Raw genomic sequence first — 8,800 nt, 5'->3', positions numbered from 1 at the left:
AAGGGAAGTAGAGACCCTTGGGCAGGTGAGAAACATGACATTAGGTTTGCCAACTCTTTTTTTTTTCCTGATAGGCTTCTCATCTATCAGATGAAGGCAGATGTGGCAGGAAAGTTCATTGTAGTTCACTCTATGCTGGGAAGCTCGATCACCACCCAGCTGGTACGGCTTGGGCGGAGTACAGTTTTTGCGGGGGGCGGGCAGCCAGAAATAGAGGAGGACATGGCGCGTGCTCTGCACGTGAACAGCCTCGTGAGGTGGGGGCAGAACCAAGTGTATAAAGGCTCACCTCCATGAGGCTATCAGACTCTTTCAATTTCAGCCCCACCCTCCGTCCCTATAAACCAGTATGGGAATAACCAGTCATCCTCTTTGCAAATGAGGCTGAGTAGGAATTTCCCCTGTCATTCAATAATGTGCAGGTTTTCGCCTACTCCATACTGGATCCAATTGTTAGAAGTGGAGGATAAATAGGTTAATTATAAATGGCAGGGTTGTGCGGGAATTTTGGAAAGTCAGGATAGGGACGGTGAGCACTTTGGCACCTTTATGGTGATGGGCAATCCAGAGGTCCTGCTCCTCGGGGCTTTGAAGCCTTCGTGCCAGGACATGGTTTGGGGACCTCCTTGTCTCATCTACTCAGCTGTGCAGCCTGAGTGGAGATGACGTGGGTCGGTCTCTCCAAACACACAAGTGTGGTTGGAAAGGGGGCCGGCTTACCCGACCCCCGGTTTCAGCTTAGTGGCTCGCCCTGGGGACGGGCTAGTCACCTGAAGAGAAATAAGCTTGATTCACACACATTCACGCACAGATCCATGGAGGGGAGAATCTCCATGTATAAATAGAGGCCCTATTTAATTCCAAGCTCTGGTGTCTGTGTGTTTATTTCTGGGACTTCCTTCTCCGCTTGCAATAGCTGTGCTTATTGAATTGGGCTGGTGGAGAAGGCTGAGAATTTTGCTCTCTTTTTTGTTTTTTGTAAGGACTTAACAAAACTTGTAAATTTCTTCCTAAACGGCATGGAACGATTTTGAGATTTTCAGAATTCAAATGTGGAAGAAAGTGAAATTGGAATCTTTACTCATTGCTAAGGAAACTACATCTTAGTGTAAAGATGTAGGTATTAGTTATGTCTTTCGCCCTTACTCAAATGTAAGGGTGGGTGACCTGATCTGGATCAGACCTCTAGCGTGGGAATAAACAAACCTCAAACCTCCACCACCTGCTGCAATCCTGCTATGGATTGGGCCTTCATACCCACACATCACATTGCCTAGGGTGGCCATATGAAGAGGACAGGACTCCTGTATCTTTAACAATTGTGTAGGAAAGGGAATTTCAGCAGGTGTTATTTGTATTCATGAAGCACCTGGTGACATTCCCTCTTCATCACAACAGTTAAAGCTGCAGGAGCTACACTAGAGTGACCAGATTTTTAAAGGGCAGGGCTCCTGCAGTATTAACTGTTGTGATGAAGAGGGGATGTCACCAGGTGCTGGTTGCATAAAAACGACACCTGCTGAAATTCTCCTTGCAATACAACTATTAAAGATGCAGGAGCCCTGTCTTCCTTTCCATATGGTCACCCTAACATTGCCCCAAAATGTTCTATTAGGTGTGCTGCTAATTACATATTTAAAGTAGTATGTTCTTTGTTTCTTATGCAATACAGGGACTGTCTATGTGGTGGTAGGTTGCCACTGAAATGAGCTTAAACCCTGCATTTTCGCTGCTGCTGGGCAGCAGTGCCTAATCCTGATGCCGCAGTGAATATGTGGGTTTTCCAGCACTGGGCCTACCCCTGCCCTCTGCCCATGCAGATGGCAACCAATCAGGGGTTGCCATCTGCCTGGCCATGATTCCGGAGCAAGGCTAGATGGAGGACACACCATCGTCGCCTTGCTCCGGCAAAAGAAAACAGGGCATGCCTCCTCGCCCTGACTTTTTTTCTTTAGAGTTTCCAGGGAAAACCCTGCAATGGCTGTGAATCTGTGGCTGGGTCATATAATTGATGCAGCTCAGATCTGTAGCCATTGAGAGACTTTGGGTGTGTATTGACAGCACCATAGTGATGATCACAAGCTGCAATGGGTAAATTCATGGCAGATACATTTAGGTAAAATTAACTGTTGATGCTTTGTGTGCAGAAATACTGCCTTTCGTCTGTCTTCAAAAGGTTGTCGAAGAATCATTTGGCAAGGGGTGTGAGTGTAGGGAAACTTCATTAACATTCTCCTTCTCAAATTTCAAGCTGGGTCAGAGTTCAAATATAGATTGAAAAGACCACCCCCCCAAAACAGCACGAGAGAACGTTGCATGCAACTTTAAAGGCAACTGGGGTCAGCAAAACTCTTGTCAATATTGTGCTTGAATTTGTCAGACATTAGGGCTTGACAACACGATAACCCTTTTGCTTTGATTCGCAAAGGAGAATGGGGAGTCAGAAAAAGAGCTCAGCGAAATTCCCTGCAGCTAACACTTGATCAAAGAACTCTAGATAAAAGCTTGGGAGAAGAAGAAGAAAATGCTGGAAAATATATAATGAAAAAAAAAAACCCAAAAACCTCCTGCATTTTTGTCAACCATTTTCATTTGGAGGTTATAAACCATTGTCAGCTTTCCCTGCTTCAATCAGTAGGGCTGGATGCAAATAATTTGCTGGTTTCTATAATTTGATAATTCTCTTAAAAGGAAGGCAAGGAATGGGCTATGAAATTACATACATTTTCAAATTTTCTCTTGGATAAACCTGGGGTGGGGGTGGGAGTGGCGTGGATTTCCTTGAATATTGAGAGTCACTTAAATTTATTCAGTCAAGTCAATGACTAAACTGAAGGAAAGACATGCTGTCCCATTTTCTTTTCTTTTCTTTTTGTTTCTCTTCTCTCTCTCTTTCTTTTTTAACTGAGGATGGTTTTCATGCAGTTCTGGACACGAAAATCTTGCATAAATGGGGCCACCATTTACACAAGGTAGAATATACACAACTTTCAGAGCCTCCATTGTGCACAACAATGGAGGCTCCAGACCAGGATGGACAGTGTGGTGGGTCCAAGGCAGACGTAGGGGGAGCTGTTGGACTCTTGGGCCCAATTGGGCAACTACGACATCCCCGTGTGCCTAGACCAGCTTGTTTTGCTGCTGCTTTGCCTGCCTGCAACCATCAAAGTAAGGTAAGAAAAGGCAAGGGAGGCCCCAATAAGAAATCCACCTAAGGGACCCACCTGAGGAGTCCACCAAATGTGAGGGTTCCACCACTGAGGGCTTCACATCTGAAAGCTCAATCACAGAGGTCTCCGTCTGAGGTACCCATATAGAAGACCCACCTGACATGGAATAACGGGCTCAAGTTAAAGGAAGCCAGATTCCAGCAGGACATCAGGAAAAACTTCCTGACTGTTAGAGCAGTACGACAATGGAATCAGTTATCTAGGGAGGTTGTGGGCTCTCCCACACTAGAGGCCTTCAAGAGGCAGCTGGACAACTATCTGCCAGGGATGCTTTAGGGTGGATTCCTGCATTGAGCAGGGGGTTGGACTCGATGACCTTGTAGGCCCCTTCCAACTCTGCTATTCTATGATTCTATGATTCTATGACTTGACACCAGCTATGTAGCCCAGTCCTATCTACTCTGATTGATGGTGGTTCTCCAGGGACTCAGGAAGAGGCATCTCCTACGACTTGCTACTTGCTCATCTTGGTATCTCTGCAGATACTAGGGATTGAAGCTGAGGCCTTCTGCCACTGAACTATTATTCCCCATTGTGTCGTTCTATTTCAAGGAAGATGTAGAGCTCTTCTTCAGCTGTAGATGTTCAAACATGAAACCCAAAATTAGAAATGAAATAAAATGATAGATGGCAGCATATATCTGGGGTGAAGTTTGAAATGTACCATTGAATGTTCTTTAAAATAAAGCAAGTTTTAATAGGTCTTTTAATCCAGCAAGTGTGTAACACACATATCAAACCTGGTTGACTTGATGCATTGGCTAAGAGTGAGCCTACAAATGGGCGCAGTGAGTTGGGAATGAAGAGGTAGGTAGTAAAATGGATCATAGAACTTTAGCAGACATGGGGGATGATGCGATTGAATGTCTCCTCCTGGTACCTCAGCAGTTGCAGCAGCTGCAGCAGCAGCCACTACCACCACATCCCTTTAACATTATTATTATTATTATTATTATTATTATTATTATTATTATTATTATTATTATTATTTATATAGCACCATTAATGTACATGGTGCTGTACAGTGTAAGACAATAAATAGCAAGACCCTGCCGCATAGGCTTACATTCTAATAAAATCATAATAAAGCAATAAGGAGGGGAAGAGAATGCACCAAACAGGCAGTATAAAAGTCAGAACAAAATCAAGTTTTAAAAGCTTTAGGAAAAAGAAAAGTTTTTAGCTGAGCTTTAAAAGCTGCAATTGAACTTGTAGTTCTCAAATGCTCTGGAGAAAGCTCCTAGTCCCACACATAACCGCATGTGCTAGTTTTCAATTTGGAAAAGGTGGAATAATCTTGGGAAGCATTGGGGGAGGGGGAACTTCCTCAACTGCAGAATAAAGAGGTGCAGTCAATTTCGTTACCTCAGAACTCTACCACTTATTTCAACTGCATGTGTAGTTCAGGTCTGAGAGAATGAAATGTCAAGTTCCAGCTCATCTGGCATATGTACACTACTGCTGGTTGTGTGAATCAAGACAAGCTCAACTCTTCAAGATTCTCCAATGTGGTCCAACTCATATCCGTAGTAGGGCCATAGCTAGACCTAAGGTTTATCCTTGGATCGTCCAGGGGCCAAATCTGTTCATCTAGGATACACACAGGGGATCCAGTGCTCAGGCAGGGGCGAACCCTGGGTGATCCCAGGATAAACCTCAGGTCTAGCTGTGGCCTAGATCTATCTACTTCTTTGTTTTCTTTTTGCATGAAGATGCGTGCTAAATAGTTGTGCACTCCCAACCTGACGTACGCATCAACTGTGCACAATTTTGAAACGTATGTATTTTCTCCCATTGATCAAAGGCAGTGGTCTGCAACCTTTTGGGAATTGGAGAAACTGATGTGGCTACCACCACAAAATGGTTCCCATGGAGGTTGTAGCTAGTTTAGGGTGACCATATGAAAAAGAGGACAGGGCTCCTATACCTTTAACAGTTGCATAGCAAAGGGAATTTCAGCAGGTGTCATTTGTATATATGGAGGACCTGATGAATTTCTGTCTTCATCACAACAGTTAAAGGTGCAGGAGCTATACTACAGTAACCAGATTTAAAAGAGGGCAGGGCTCCTGCAGCTTCAACTGTTGTGATGAAGAGGAAATTTCACCAGGTGCTGCATGCATACAAATGACACCTGCTGAAATTTCCTTTTCAATACAACTGTTAAAGATACAGGAGCCCTGTCCTCCTTTTCATATGGACCTCCTAATTGCTAGTTGCATAATGGCTGCTATGGGGATTGATCCAGAACTGTGTTGATCTGGGTCTGATCCAGAACCATGCTGGATCAGACCCAATGTTCCTCTTAGGCCTAATCTACACCAAGCAGGATATTGCACTATGAAAGTGGTATATGGTCTGTGTCAATGGGCCCCAACAGTTGTCAGAGAACTTCAATACCACTATAAAGCAGTAGTGTGGCTCCTGCCTTTTATAGTGCAATATCCTACTTGATGTAGATTAGGGGCTTTGCTAGACCTACCGGGTGTTCCGTCGTTGAGCAGCGGTGAAAGCGGATTTCCCCGTTCAGCCGTGACGCCTCATGATCCACACCTTCCTTCGATTTGTGGCGGAAGTTTGCGCCGGTTGTGCTGCTGCCGTCTCGAGCACGGTTGCGCAGCCACACCGGCCTGATTTCCGTGGGGTTTTTTTCCACTCGCCGCACGGTTTGCGCAAGTCCAAAAGACCGCAAACAGCGCAGATCGCTTGCGCAGCCGTCAGCGATGCCGCCGCGGCACTGGCAGTGGCAGTGCCAGCTGAAGTGCTGCTGCTGCTGCTGGTACTGCTGCTGCGTACCAGCCCCCTCAGGCACCAGCGAGTGCCGGTGTTGAGGGTCAACATTGATGCGGTCACTTCCTGATGGGGGTTGTGGCGAGTGTAATGTGACCTGAGGTCAGTCGTCTGCATGGGCACTCTGTGCCTACATCTCCCATCATGCCTCTGAAGTGTTGGTGGCGATGACCGCCTCTGTGCCCTCCCCCCCATCCCACGGAGCCAACCCACATCTGGGCGTAGGCAAGGCAGCAGCCCAGAAACAGCTGTGCCCTCTTCCAGCCGCGTACCCACACCAACAGGCACACAGCCCTTCATGCCTGGACCGTCCCCCTCAGTCCCCGCTGGCCTTTACATCTTCGGCGCAGCATACAGCACCACCATTATGCAGCCACTGTGGCTGCCCACCACGAGGAGTCACCAACTTCCCATGTCTGTGGGATTCCGGCCTTTCCGAAAAGTGACCCTCGCAGAGGTTGCAGTAGAAAAAACAGGTGCACATCCCCCACCCATCCCCCACCCACCCCCAGCAGCACACCAGCCACTTTTCCGTTCCTCCGTTCCTGCGCAAACTGCCACTGTGGGAATAAAAAAAAAAGCCGCTCAGCTGCGCTGCCCCAGCTGGCAGACTGGGTGCCAATGGCGGAGGCGGCTTGACCGAAGCCGCTGGCCACTCCCCTTAGCACGCCTTTTCCTGACCCGTGCGGACCGCAGTGACCTCACATCCTCCCACACCTACTCCGAATTAGCGCGGGCCGGCAGGAAAAGGTGCACCAGAACTCACTTTTTTAAAGTCGGGAGAAAGAGGCTTCACTGCAGGATAACGACGGATCCTGGTGAACGTCATCTGGAAGCCTTGACACGACTGCGGAAGGTAACGTGCGCTACAGCCTCATCTAGTAACGCCCCAGGCCTAAGAGGGACACTTGGATGTGATCCAGCATGGTTCTTCCTGTATTCTTAAGGCACCAGCCTTATACAGGGAAAGAGAGCAGAGACCATGGTGTGGAGGGGAGAAACAGTGAAATTAGAGGCTGGGAGGGAGGTGGAAATAGCAAGGCAAAGAAATAAAGGAAAGATTTATAGTGACATTAGACACTGGGAGTGGGAGAAACACCAAGATAAAAGGGTCTGTGGGAAAGAAAGAGGAAGGCTAGGGTCTAGGATGGAAGAGAGAGAAGAAGGCTCAGGACGTGAAAAGGAGAAAAATAGAAAGGCTAGGACTGGACAGATAATAAGGTGGATAGGAATAGCAAGGGAAGGAGAAATAGAGAGAAAGGTCCGTAGGCTGGGAAGAAGATCCTGAGGAAACAGGAAGCAACTCTTTCCTTCTCTTCCTGCCGGCTGAACAGCTGATCATCAGGAGGTTCAGAAAGAGGATGGAGAACCTGGTGCTCTAAAAAAACGCCCTTCCACCACATCCTGGCATTGGCTGTGGGGAGGTAGTTGCAGGCGGAGGTAAGAGAGATGTGCTCACTCTCCATTGGGGGATATTTGGCACCACTGGGTCAGGGGCTGGGTGGCTACTCTTATATAAGGCAGTGTCATGTCTAACCCTACTGCTCCTGTTTTGGAAGAAGGTGTTTCAGGTAATCAGTCAGAATCAGATTTGGAAATAGAAGAGGCAGCGCCAGGCACTAGCCAGCCTGTAGCAGTGGGGGAGGAAGCTCTCATGGGCGATTCACCAGCTGGGAGTTAACACTCTCCAGAGCTTATCTCTTCAAAGCCAAATCCTACAGAATCAGGGGGGGAGTGAGGGTGCTTCCAGTGGCAAGCGTTCCAAAACACTAACTGATGCTAGAATCCGCCGGAAGCTGAAACGCACGGCGCGAAAAGAAGCCGTGAGACGGAGATATTGCACCAGAACCGACCACAGCACCAGGCTCTTTGAAGTTACGTAGGGTGACCATATGGCCGGATTTGCCCGGATTTGCCCAGGTTTTTGATGACAAATCCGAGAGGGGGAGGGGAAATCCGGATTTTTTTTCCAAAGAGCAGCTCTAATGGGAATTAACAAAAATGCTTATAACTCTGTCATTTTTTAAGATAAAGACATGAAACTTGGCACAATGGTAGATCTTAGGAAGGGCTTTAGTTATACCAAATTTGAAACAGATCCGTTCATCCATTGATTTTTTAGGATTTTTTTTAAAAATTGAGGTTTTAAAATTATTATTTTTAAAATCATCATTTTTAAAGATAAAGAGATGAAACTTTGTACCATGATAGGATTTAGGTAGAGCTTTAGCCACACCAAATTTGAAAGAGATCCGTTCATCCATTGATTTTTTAGGAATTTTTTTTAAAATGAAGTTTTAAAATTATTATTTTTTAAACTGTCATTTTTAAAGACAAAGAGCTGAAAGTTGGCACCATGATAGCTTTTAGGTAGAGCTTTAGCCATACAAAATTTGAAACAGCTCTGGGGCCAGTAGCAAACCCTGTTAACAACAGCAGCAGCTTGCAATGAGTGAAGATACAGTCAGAAAAGATATTTGAGGGAAGGGGAGAATGTAACACACAGAGTATAGCAAAAACTTCAAAGTACAGCAAAACCTACAAAAGTAGGAGTGAGTGAAGTTAATTTCAGATACACTGAATCTCTTATTTCAGTGATTTTAACATTAAGATGCTATGTAGAACAGATTTGTCTTAAATGTGTGCTGTAAAATCAGACATGTGACCAAGGCTATGTTCGGGTGGGCACGCCCCCTTGGTGTGTGACACGCCCCCTTGGGAAAGAAAGTAACTTCTTTCTCTTCTTGAACGGACAATTGTCTTGCTTAGTTTGCAGAGTG

Source organism: Elgaria multicarinata, chromosome 6, assembly GCF_023053635.1.
Source record: "Elgaria multicarinata webbii isolate HBS135686 ecotype San Diego chromosome 6, rElgMul1.1.pri, whole genome shotgun sequence".
Taxonomy (NCBI): domain Eukaryota; kingdom Metazoa; phylum Chordata; class Lepidosauria; order Squamata; family Anguidae; genus Elgaria; species Elgaria multicarinata.
This window is presented reverse-complemented; position numbering follows the sequence as displayed.